This window comes from Akebia trifoliata, chromosome 7 (genome assembly GCF_017979445.1).
Source record: "Akebia trifoliata isolate Shusen 1 chromosome 7, ASM1797944v1, whole genome shotgun sequence".
Classification (NCBI taxonomy): domain Eukaryota; kingdom Viridiplantae; phylum Streptophyta; class Magnoliopsida; order Ranunculales; family Lardizabalaceae; genus Akebia; species Akebia trifoliata.
This window is the reverse complement of record NC_141381.1, coordinates 25,599,912-25,612,760: the sequence shown is the minus strand read 5'-3', so window position 1 is coordinate 25,612,760 and position 12,849 is coordinate 25,599,912. Positions and strand designations below refer to the sequence as shown.

At 32.3% G+C, this 12,849-nt stretch overlaps 1 long non-coding RNA gene across 3 annotated transcripts; it reads right to left on the bottom strand.

Moving 5' to 3' along the window:
- Positions 1-10,087: 10,087 nt before the first annotated feature.
- Positions 10,088-11,942, bottom strand: LOC147398575 (uncharacterized). Of its 3 annotated transcripts, XR_015180178.1 has the most exons (4): positions 11,816-11,942; positions 11,445-11,553; positions 10,655-10,811; positions 10,090-10,403 (listed from the first exon to the last, which is right to left on the bottom strand). It is a non-coding gene; the product is annotated as an uncharacterized LOC147398575 (long non-coding RNA). The 3 variants fall into 3 exon arrangements; XR_015180179.1 differs by lacking the exon at positions 10,655-10,811 and having other exon boundaries at positions 10,088-10,403; XR_015180177.1 differs by lacking the exon at positions 10,090-10,403 and having other exon boundaries at positions 10,410-10,811.
- Positions 11,943-12,849: the final 907 nt, after the last annotated feature.

Here is a 12,849-nt window from a genome sequence, read left to right as displayed (position 1 = left end):
TTTAATTGGGGAACGTGGGAACAGAACCTTATCTGATCGGGTCCTCATTGGAATCCAAATCTTCAGTCTAGGACCGAAGTTTGGAACAGATCAGATCAATTGACAGCCCTACGTACTATTGATGGATTTGCTTAGATTGTATTGAACATGGAAATTTATAAAAAGTTTAGCAATTTCTTTTAAATGATAAATCTATTGATGATTACGTCTTTCTCATGTTCACATAATCAATATTATGTGAACAATGCAATCGAATGTTTGACCATACTATTTATTTTTAAATAACCTTTCGCATGTTTGGTTAAAACAAGCAGGGATAAAGATGTCAAACAACAATGGAAGTGATGAAAGAAAGGGAGAAATTCATGTTTCTTTTGAAATTAAACATGCCAACAAACTATTAGCTGAGTCAATCAAGAGAAAAATTCAACCAAAACCTTCACAACGTCCAAGTATCTATAAAGTTTCTCCAATTCATAAACAAGGAAAAGAAGAGATGTTCATACCTAACGTAGTATCTATTTGGTCCTTTTTATCATGGAAAAGAAAGCCTACAAATCACAGAAGAGCATAAAAAGTGGTATTTACATGCTTCCCTCTCTCGAAATTCGGCAAATTTGGAGGAATGGGTAAACGCAATCGGGGAGATGGAGAAAAACGCTCGTGAGTGCTATGCAGAATCAATCAACCTCCGTCGTGACGAATTTATAGAAATGATGTTACTTGATGGCTGTTTTATACTTGAGATATTCTACTTATTTGCAAAGGAAGTAGAGATGGACGAAGAAGACCCCTTCTTAAGTGCAGGTTGGATGACTTCTAGATTACAACAAGACTTCATATTACTTGAAAATCAGATTCCTTTTTTTATCTTGGACCGTTTGTTCAACTTAACTAGGGTCTCTAAGGAAGGAAATCGCTCACTTAACGACCTTGTAATGTGTTACTTTTATAGTATATTACCTACAGTTAAACATTCCCAAGTACAATCTGGCACCGATGGCAAACATATATTGGACTTGATACGCAAATTTCTCCTTCCCCACAATCAATCAAAAGATATCGCCGATTCTCCAATATGGGGACACTTATTCTGCCACAGATCTTTGGGAGGCAGGAGTGGATTTCAAGAAGAAGGACAACGGTGAGGACAATGGCAAGGAAAACGGTAACAACAACGGTAACGGTGGACTACTAGACATCACATTCAATGAACATACAGGAGTGTTAGAAATCCCTCCTTTCTTTTTGGGAAGAGCAACAAGTTGTCTTCTCCAAAATCTCATTTCGTTGGAGGAATATGGTCGTGATTATACAAGTCAGATCAAATTTTATGTTAGATTTATGGATATTCTCATCGACTCTCCGAAGGATGTAATATTACTTTGTAATAAAGGGATTATGGAGACCTTCAGGGACTATGAAGAGGTTGCGTGTGTCGTAAATAGGCTTGGAAAAGACCTAATGAATGAGGATTTTTATTACGATGGGCTGTACCACCGAGTTAATCAATATTGCAAAACTGATTGGCATAAATGGCGCACAATCTTGATACATAATTATTTCAATTCTCCTTGGTCAATCATTTCAGTTGTTGCTGCCTTCATACTTTTAGTTCTAACCGTATTACAAACTATTTTCTCCATTCTTCCTTAGAGACACCCTTCTTCTCTTTCCTCCAAAGTCACTCCCAGTTCTTGTAATATCAATGAACAGTTGTTGTATTGTAGTAATTACCCTTTGATTTCATGTATTCAACTCTTAGTTGTTTCTCTTTACATATTCTAAGATGTTTGGTTATTTTTATAAATTAATGAATGCATATTTTGGAACAGAACAGATCAGATCAATTGACAGCCCTACTATTGATGGATTTGCTTAGATTGTATTTAAGATGGAAATTTATTAAAAGTTTAGCAATTTTTTTAAATGATAAATATATTGATGATGACGTCCTTCTCATGTTCACATAATCAATATTTGAACAATGCAATTGAATGTTTGACCATACTATTTATTTTTAAATAACCTTTAGGGATGTTTGGTTAAAGCAAGCAGGGATAATGATGTCAAACAACAATGGAAGAGATGAAGAAATGGGAGAAATTCATGTTTCATCTCAAATTGAAGATGCATACAAAATATTAGCTGAGTCTATCAACAGAAAAATTCAACCAAAACCTTCACCACGGTCATGTATCTATAAAGTTTCCCCAATTCTTCAACAAGGAAAAGAAGATATGTTTATACCTCAAGTTGTACAGGTATCATAAAGTCACAAAAAACATTGTTGTTAAAAACTTTTCTGGGAAGCCAAAAACTATGTTTTTGAGAAGCTTTGTTGGGGTTGCTTTTGAGCGGGAACCACTAATAAAAGCCAATACCGCAAAATCTCTTCTTAACTCATTGATTAAACAACAAAATCAATTCAACCCTCTTTCTACTACTTTTTCAGCTACTTCTATAATAAACAAGATTCTCCTAGTAGCAACTTCCTAAACTCTAAACTTTTGCTTATCCTAGACACAGAATCCTGAAGCTAAAGTTGAAATCTATAATAAACAGACTCTAATATAGCTCTATCTTTTTCACTAAGACAAAATGATAAAGGGATTATTGGAAAAAAAAATATTGGAGAATGCTAACGTTCCACATAAGGTCTTGGACGTTAGCATTGTCCAACAAAAATTTTCAAATAATACTTCCCCATCATTTTGTCTCTTAGTGAAAAAGATAAGGGTGTATTAGTGAAAAAGATAAGGATGTATTGGTCTTTTACAAAATAATTGCTATAAGCATTTAAGTATTTTGAATTAAATATTTTTATTGTAGTAAATGATTTGGCAATAAATACCAACATAATAAATGCATTTGTTGTGTAAATGATTAACATGTCTTTGGCTTTTTTATTTAAAGATAAAATGAAAAAAGGTATTACTGAAAAATAAAAGTGTTGGGTAATGCTAACGTTCCCATGAGGTCTTAGATGTTAATATTCTCCTATATATATTAGACATTATATTTAAATTTATGAAATTCATTTTGAATTTATATATCAAATTGAGTTTGACCCGATCCTACTTTTATTGAATTGAGTTTGTTTCGATAGAACCCAACCCAATAAGCACCTGATCCAAGGTTTATTAGATCAATTCCAAATCTGAGTCAGTTCTATCCAATCCAAATCTGATCTATTGACAGCCTTAACCACGATCAACACACCCAAGCCAAAGATTAACTCGGGGATCAACTATGCTTTGATAGATTTTTAAGTTTTTGCCAATCAATGGGTTGGTAAGGTTTAATAAAAGAATCCATATTTCCAGAGAGACATAGAGGGCAGTTTCCTCTCTCATCCTTAAAATAAAATGAATATTTACAAAATATAATCCAATTGTAAATAAAAATAAATATTTGCTATCGTCTTCCCCGAGCTCACTATATAATTTACATATATATAAATATTTAAATTGGATATGGTTAAGATACTCCTAAATGTATATATTATATAGTCCCTTTGCCATTGACTTTTTGAATTAGCTGTTCCGCTATATAATTTACATATAATTAATTTTATTTTAAATTTAATATTACCAAGATACCCCTAAATGATAGTATTTCATCTGTTATATAGAGTCAATATTGTCTATTCTGTGTCCTAAAGATCCAACATAAATAAGTGTACGATAATAGTTTCCACTTTGTATCCAAAGCAATTATTTTGTTACTTGTAAAAACAAATAAAAAAATAAAAAAAGATAAATTAACACTATATGTGCTATATTTTAAAACATAAGGTCACTGATGTTATTTTTCATTATATATATAACCTTTATCATGCTTATTTAGTGGATCATGTCGCGAGCAAGCTGTTAACATTCATTAATTACCCAATCTCATAAGATATCAAATTGAAACTAAAAAATTCCAGCCATGTCTAGGGTTGTTATGGATCAGATCATTATCTAAAGTTCAATTCATTCCGATCAAGGATTTGGATTCTGGTAAAGTTCGAATTTAATATCTTATCGGATCAATTTTGGATTCAATAAAATGTGAGAAGGTATGTATATTATATACTATACGTTATGTTAAAATATATAAAGTTCATTTTGATTTTATATATCAAATCAGGTTTGACCTTATACTATTTTTATTGAGTCGAGTTTGATCAATTCCAAATTTGATCTGATCCTTATTGGAGTGATACCAAACCGATCTGATCCTATCTATCACCAATCCATTGACAGCCCTAGTCATAACATACAGAGCCATATCAAAATTAATTTGGGGATCAATTATACTATGAAGGATTTTTTAAGTAAGTGTGTAACAGTGGGTCGGTAAGGTTTAGTGAAAGTATCCAAATTTACAAGAGAGATGGAGAGAAGTTTCGTCTTTTTAAATAAATAAAATATTAAAATCCCATTAAAAGTGTTTTAGAATTGTGAACTATTAATTTTTTATCTTTAATTTGTAAATCACTTTTGTTGGGTTTAAAAGTTTCAAATTAGGAGGATTTTCATTACACAAATGTATCTGATTCAAATTGAATCTAAAATATTCCAGCCATGACATGAGTTGTCAATGAGTTGACAAAGTTTTAATGATGAAAGGATCCAAATAATGGGTTGGTAAGGTTTAATGAAAGAATCCATATTTACTTCTTCTCTCATTGTTCGAATAAAAAAAAAAGAATATTTATAAAATATAGCCCAATCGTATATTAAAAAAATAAGTGTATATATAATAATGTCCATTACTCATAGGTCACATTTTTAATAGGCTCACATGCTATATGATATGCATATATAATAAATATATTTAAATTCGATTTTACTACTATACCCCTAAAAGATTACCATTTCGACTCTTATTTAGGGTCAATCCTATCTATTCAGTATCTTAAAAAACCAATATAAACAAGCGTACTTTCACTTTGTATCCAAAGCCATTAACACCATGATGGGTGATCTTGTGATTATGATTCTTAAGCTAGGAGAAGGGTATGTTTTAATTGCTATTAAAGGTATGATAATTTGGTAATGAGTAATGCTGGAGTAACATTGAAATTAACATAGTTTGGGATATTGGTGTGCATAGAACCATTGATGCTTCTCATTCGTATCTCAATGAAAAGTTTCTATGGTTTTTTAGACACATCCATGTCGTCCCAAATGATGTCAATTTCAATGTTGCTAGAGCATTTTCCATGAGTTGTATCTGCATTAAAAATTGGTAATATTAGATTTGAGTTTCGATCTGGTAAGGTTTCCCATTATATAATAGAAACGAACAGTGTCTACATGACACTTTTTCATTGGATAATAAACACATCAGGCTGCATGCCACATGAAGAGCGGCTTGGTTAGGAGCCCAATGTGTTTAAAACTCCAATTAAAACGTGCCAACTAGACATCGTTTCTATTATAGGAACGAGACACCTTATCGTATCCTGAATACAGATGGGCCAAGCTTGTGCTAGAAATTTTCCGTCCATGCTAGAGCGTTCCTATAAGTTATGGGAACAGAACCTTATCGGATCGGTTCCTCATTGGAATCCAAATCTTCAGTCTAGGACCGAAGTTTGGAACAGATCAGATCAGTTGAGAGCTCTAGTATTGATAGATTTGCTTAGATTGTATTGAACATGGAAATTTATCAAAAGTTTAGCAATTTTGGTTAAATGATAAATCTATTGATGATTATGTCTTTCTCATGTTCACATGATCAAATATTTGAACAATGCAATTGAATGTTTGACCATACTGTTTATTTCTAAATAACCTTTGGCATGTTTGGTTAAAGCAAGCAGGGATAAAGATGTCAAATGACAATGGAATTGATGAAAGAATGGGAGAAATTCATGTTTCTTTTGAAATTGAAGATGTCGACAAAATATTAGGTGAGTCGATCAAGAGAAAATTTCAACCAAAACGTTCACAACATCCAAGTATCTATAAAGTTTCCCCAATTCATTGACAAGGAAAAGAAGAGATGTTCGTACCTCAAGTAGTATCTATTGGTCCTTTTCATCGTGGAAAAGAAAGCCTACAAATCATGGAAGAGCATAAAAAGTGGTATTTGCATGCTTCCCTCTCTCGAAATTCGGCAAATTTGGAGGAATGGGTAAAAGCAATCAGAGAGATGGAGAAAAAAGCCCGTGAATGCTATGCAGAACCAATCAACCTCAGACGTGATGAATTTGTAGAAATGATGTTACTTGACGGTTGTTTTATACTTGAGAAATTCTATTTATTTGCAAAGGAATTGGAGATGGACGAAGAAGACCCCTTAAGTACAAGTTGGATGAATTCTAGATTACGACAAGATTTCATATTACTTGAAAATCAGATTGACCGTTTGTTCAACCTAACTAGGGTCTCCAAGGAAGGAAATCGCTCACTCAACGAACTCGTAATGCATTACTTCGAAAGTATATTACCTACAATTGAAAGATTCCAAGTACAATCTGACATCCGTGGCAAACATATCTTGGACTTGATACACAATTTTCTCCTTCCCCCCTATCAATCGAAAGATATCGATAATGATTCTCCAACATGGGGACACATTTATTCTGCCACAGATCTTTGGGAGGCAGGATTGGATTTCAAGAAGGACAGTGGTAATGGTGGAGTACTGGACATCACATTCAATGAACGTACAGGGGTGTTAGAAATCCCTCATTTCTATTTGGGAATAAGAACAAGTTATCTTCTCCAAAATCTCATTTCCTTGGAGGAATATGGTCGTGGTTATACGAGTCAGATCAAATCTTATGTTAGATTTATGCATATCCTCATTGACTCTCCCGAGGATGTAAGACTACTTCGTAATAAAGGGATTATGGATTCCTTCAGGGACCATGAAGAGGTTGCGCGTGTCGTAAATAAACTTGGAAAAGAGCTGCTGGATGGGGATTTTTATTACGATGGGCTGTACCACCGAGTTAATAAATATTGCCGAACTGATTGGCCTAAATGGCGTGCAATCTTGATGCATAATTATTTCAATACTCCTTGGTCAATCATTTCAGTTGTTGCTGCCATCATACTAATAATTCTAACCTTATTACAAACTATTTTCTCCATTATTTCTTAGAGACACCCTTCTTCTCATTCCTCCAAAGTCACTCCCAGTTCTTCTAATATCAATGAACAGTTGTTGTATTGTAGTAATCACCCTTTTGATTACATGTATTCAACTCTAATTAGTTGTTTCTCTTTACATATTCTAAGATGTTTGGTTATTTTTATAAATTAATTAATGCATATTTTGGTCAATAAATTTTTTTTTTCCAATGATTATGTGGAACTCTTGATGGAAAATTGAATATAATTTGTTAATTTTCATAATGATTCAATTTATTTATTTTTGTACTTACAGTGAGTCATGTTTCATTAAGAAATGTGTGTGTGTGTCTCTAGAATCGCTACGGGTTACATAAGGGAGTAGATTACATTGCTTGGGAATTAAAATAATAGTTCGTTAGTCTATGATGTTGGGGGTTTTAAAACCTCAAATAAGAATTAAGACTAAAAATCCAGGATCTAGAGGAACAAAGATCACGAGGATTAATTGTATAGTGGCTATAAGATCTGATGCGAAATAACCAATACAGTGGAAAAAGAACACCGCCACTTCCTTTTATACAAATCAATTGTTTTGATCTAGTATTCTCAGCCCATCATAGAGAACATGGATCCGGGTAGAATTGCTCAACGTGGAATACCATGATCCCTATGCAACTGGGATTGCACTAATTTTATCATACCCCTTTTATGTTACACAAATTACAAACCCATCCTTATCAGAAAAAGCATGCCCGACTCATAGAGAGGCTGTAACCAAAATAAAACTTTGTAATTGAGGATGACTCATTTAAAAATATGGACCCACAAAAACTAAAAGAAACGTGGACCCCAATATTAAAATCAAACCAACAATCTCTCACTTGATTCATACATGCATTTGAGTATTTTGAGAAAAATAAACAAATTAACATGGGTTCCAACCTTTTAAAGTTGAGTAGCCACTCATAATTTTGAAAAATATTATCAAAACTAATTTTTGGTATGAGCTCTACTTTCAATTAATCCCAAGGTAGCACTAATGATGGATCGTGAAAGTACAAATTGTTTTCTTTATAACACTTATAAATATGTGAGCTTCGAAATCTTTTGGGTTTTAAATTCATCTACACGGGTTTAAGAGTCACTACCATTCAATTAAAGTGTGAATGGACACTATAAAAAAAAATTTGAAATCTAATTTTCTTTGACTTGTAATGACTCTGATATCTAAGGATAGGGCAGAGGTCTTCCTAGAGATTCTATGATAAGGAAGTTCGGTTGAGGGACAAGTAATGTGCTGGGCACCTTGTCCCTCCCATCCAAAGATGGTTATCAATAATTAATCAAATGTGAGATTAGAAACTCATTTTTGGATTTTAAAGATCGAGAAGTTGTAAATTTCTAGAAAGTAACAAAGATGATGAGTAAGTCCTATTAGGAGTAGGTGCTTTATGAATTTTTTTATTAGCTTGGGACTTTAATTGAAATTTACATTAATTTTATCATTTAGGGTCTTACAGTTTCAAAACAAGTTTATGTGATTCCTAAAGAGATTTTATTTGTTAGTTTGATCTTTTAAGTGATGTTTATGGATTGAATGAAATAATATTGGAACCAAACTTTATGCATCAAATTTTTTTCCATTATTGAATATTTTTTGTTGACTCTAAAGATTGAATAATCAATCCATAGAGATATTTTTTCTATCTATCTCTAAAAACTGCTATCTTTCTTGAGGTTTGAAGTTGTGAAGTAGATAGAATCTTAAGATTGAAGATAAATTATTTTTATTATTTTTTTTTTTTTTTTACAAAACAAGTTAAAAATTGACATTGAGGAAAAAAATCAAGGGTTTGCCAATTCCAACGTCTTCTCTGTAAGTTCAATTTTATTCTTGAGTTTGAAGGTTTTGAAGTAGATAAAATCCCTAGTTACAAAAATTTTTATAGAAAAAGTTAAAGATGACACATGGTATTTAATTTAAAGAATTGAGGGTTAGTATAAATATTTAATCTTTTAAAGTAATATGGGCCCACTCTAATATTTGTTGAGTAACAAGCTTGAGAAAGTAAGTTCCCTTGAAATTGTCAAAAGTACTCCAAGGGAGATTTTTAATAAAAATGCAACAAGTAGATATGGTTGATAAATATTTCTCTCAAGAAATATTTGTAAAAAAACAAAAGCTATTTTGAAAATAACATTGTGCAGATATTGGTCAAGGTAGTATTATAGGAAGTCAGTGTAGCACTACTCATTTGTAACAAAAAGTACATACCACCCTCTTTCACTAATTTAGAAAAGTTTGAAGTCATTTTCCTTGATTCTTCTTAGAGTTTTGTGGAAGTATGATATGATAGAATTTTGGATAGAAAAATATATGACTTTTTTCAATGAGTTAAGGAAAGATAGAAAAACCATGAATCATAGATAAATAATGAAAAGATTGTGAAGAAAAATAAAGTAGAAATTTTGAGATAGTAGAAAAAAAAATGGAATTTTAAATAGAAAAATTTTATGGTTTGGAATAGAAACATCCAAGATTTTCTTCAAAGGGTTAGTGTAAGTTGAAAATGATGAATTGAAAATATATTTGAGTAGATTAAAAAAGATATATCATAAAAGATGAAAACCTTAAGGATGAGCACTATGTGAAAAAAGCCCATATTTGACGGTCTTAGCCCGTCAAACTTTGAAAAATTTGACGGACCCTCCCATCAAATATTCTCTTGTAGAATTTTTTTTTTGACGGCCCTGGACTATCAAATTATTGGAGAATGGATTTAAAAAAAAATAAATCCATAGAGTATGACCATCGAATTTGGAGATTTAACAAACAATAGCACGGTTATCTAATTCATCAATCACAATGAACGAAATAATAGTAAAAAAAAAAAAAATCAGAAAAATAAAAAACAAAAGAAAAATCATAAAACAAGAATATGATGGGCATCCATATTGATTGAAGAACAAATAAGAGAAAATTGAATCAAAGCAAATCTTCAATGAGGACATGTTTTAAAATCCCTAATACAAGATTTCAAAGCCGTCCATAGGGAAAAAGTTACAAAAATATTGGAAAAAATCACAAGCTAAATCTGTTTATTCTCTCTTAATTGATTTATAGTCGATTACCACTAATAAAAATACAAGACACAAACATAACAAATCAAATCACGCAAGGTTTTTCAAATTAATAATACAAACTACATATCAAATATCATAGATGAGTCTTGAACATGATAATAGCCATGAAACTCACGACAACAACTGCTACTCCTTTAAGAATATCTTCCATAAAATTCAGATCCTTTTAATTTGTTCTTTATCCTAGACAAAACAAATATTTTCTATCACTGTTAATGACATATTATAAAAACTATACAAAAACATTTTAAATGTTTGAACTACTAAACATAGAGAAGTCATCACTTTAACTCTTAGCCAATGTCCCTTATCAAAAGAACAACATCAAGGAAGTTGAATGCTTCTGGTAAGCTGTTTCAGCTCCTTAGACATGCACATCAAGGAATCAGAGGACTTTATTGACAACTTTTGAAGCGATGTAAGATGAGCCAAACCTTCAGGGAGTGATAAATGTCGTGAGAAATGGATAGACAGAGACTTGAGATTGTTGTTGCTGTTGTTAACTTGGTTGGTGGGCAATGACCTTGAAAGAACACCTACATCCCCTCCTAAAGTCAACTCTTCATCGTTCCTAACTATTTAATTGGAAACCTACATATTGGATGGGCCATGACCCAAAAATCAGAAAACTAGACAATCTTAGGCATTCTCGCATATCGTAAAACTTGGACAATCTAGCTACATGGATTCCAAATTTCAGGAGCAAAAATGGGTTATTACGGTGTTTCAAGAAAACATTCAGCTGACTAAATATGCAAACAAATTAACAACTTATACTAATCAATCAAATTACAAGTTTCAATTAGAGAAAGGCAAATGTCCTAGGGACTTCCATGACTGGAGTTTTCTAAAGGGGGACTCTAGGAGAACTTACTAAATGTCTAAAATCAAAGAAGAACAACCTTTGGCTTCAAGCCAAAGTGGCACCTCTTTCAATATTAGAAAGACATACAGAAATTCTTCATAAGCATGCACATAAGTCTATCTCATTTTTGTGACAATCAGCCAAATTGATAGTTTGAATCATACAATCAAATTAGCTCTCTCTAGGAACCTTTTCTAAACACTTAATTCTAAAACATCTTTACTTTCGTAAAATCCCAAGGCGATATATATATATATAAGGAATAAACAAATCATCTAATATAAAATGATAGGAGTTACTGAAAATTATCTGAAATGTTAATATGCCAAAAATAACTAAAGAAGTATCAAATAACCAACCTTCTCTGACACAGCAAATGCAGCCTGCACAAGAGTCATCCCTTGAAATGGAAGTAGAGCTATCGTGAGCTCCCAAAGCACAATCCCAAAGCTATACACATCGACTTTCCTTGTATAATCAGGAATTCGAGAATCAGAGAGTGCAAAATTGGCTATGATACTCAAAAGCAACATTGATGAATATCTTTAGTCCAGTTAATGAAGACTTTTAGCTAAATAATTTTACTAATGAACAATAACTTCTGACAAGGCAATACTCATGGTTCACAACGTTACATGACAAAAAGGACTTGTGCTTGCATAAATATTCAGAACGGAATAATAAAATTTGAACCCACATATTTATCTAGAAATTTAGTACAAAAACATACCTCTTGATGGCCTATTATAAGAAGTTGCATCATCCTTTTCCCTCCTCCTTTATCCGGACTTGGGACCGGCAATGTAAAAGGTTTAATTTTTTCATTGGCGGAGTTAAAAAAGTTTACCTAAGAAAAAAACTATTAGTGACTAATTAAATAATATAAAATAATGTGAAAATCTTAGAAGACAATAAATGAGTCAATAAAAACTAGTATCAAGTAAGTCTACCACTATAATATGTAATGAATCAATCAAAGTCATAGAGAAATGCATATGTAGTACATATCTAAAGACAATAGAAATGTAGTACAAGTCCAAAAGATAAGAGTGGATCATGATATGATTTATGTCATCATACGAGACCACCTAATGATGGAGCCTATGTCAAATAAATCAATAAGAGCTATAGTATCAAGTAAGTCACCACTAGAATATGTAGTACAAATCCAAAGACATATCCAAAGACAATAGAAGTCCAAAAGACATAAAGGAATCATGATATGATGTCTATCATCATACGAGCCCACCTAATGATGGAGCCTATGTCAATGTTCGCAAACGTCATTCCCTCAGCCACATCCTTTTCCTATAGCTGTGCAGACATGTCAAAAATCTCATCAATAAGGACATGATAGTAATCCAGGGACAATACCTCTAGACGAATAAGTATCCCATGTGCATAGATTTTAGTCAAATGGAGGTTGCACAAATTGCACCTCTGACCACATGGGGCGGGATAATGTGATGATGTTATACCCTACAAACAGTTAAGAATATTAATATTCTATACAAGATAATTAGAAAAATCTAATTTTAACAAAATGTAGATCAGTACATCAAAAGAACTTCCAACGTCATACTGTGAAGAAGACTTGGTAGATGACTGCGGCACTGAGTTTAGCTTCTTTGTCAAATTCTGAAGTTGTTGACTCATATTGAATACATAACCTTCCAACTTTTGTATCTCAATTTGTTTTGGAGCAATGTACTGCATAGCTGTTTTTGATATTCCCCCACCCAAGCCTCTCACTCGCCATTTTCT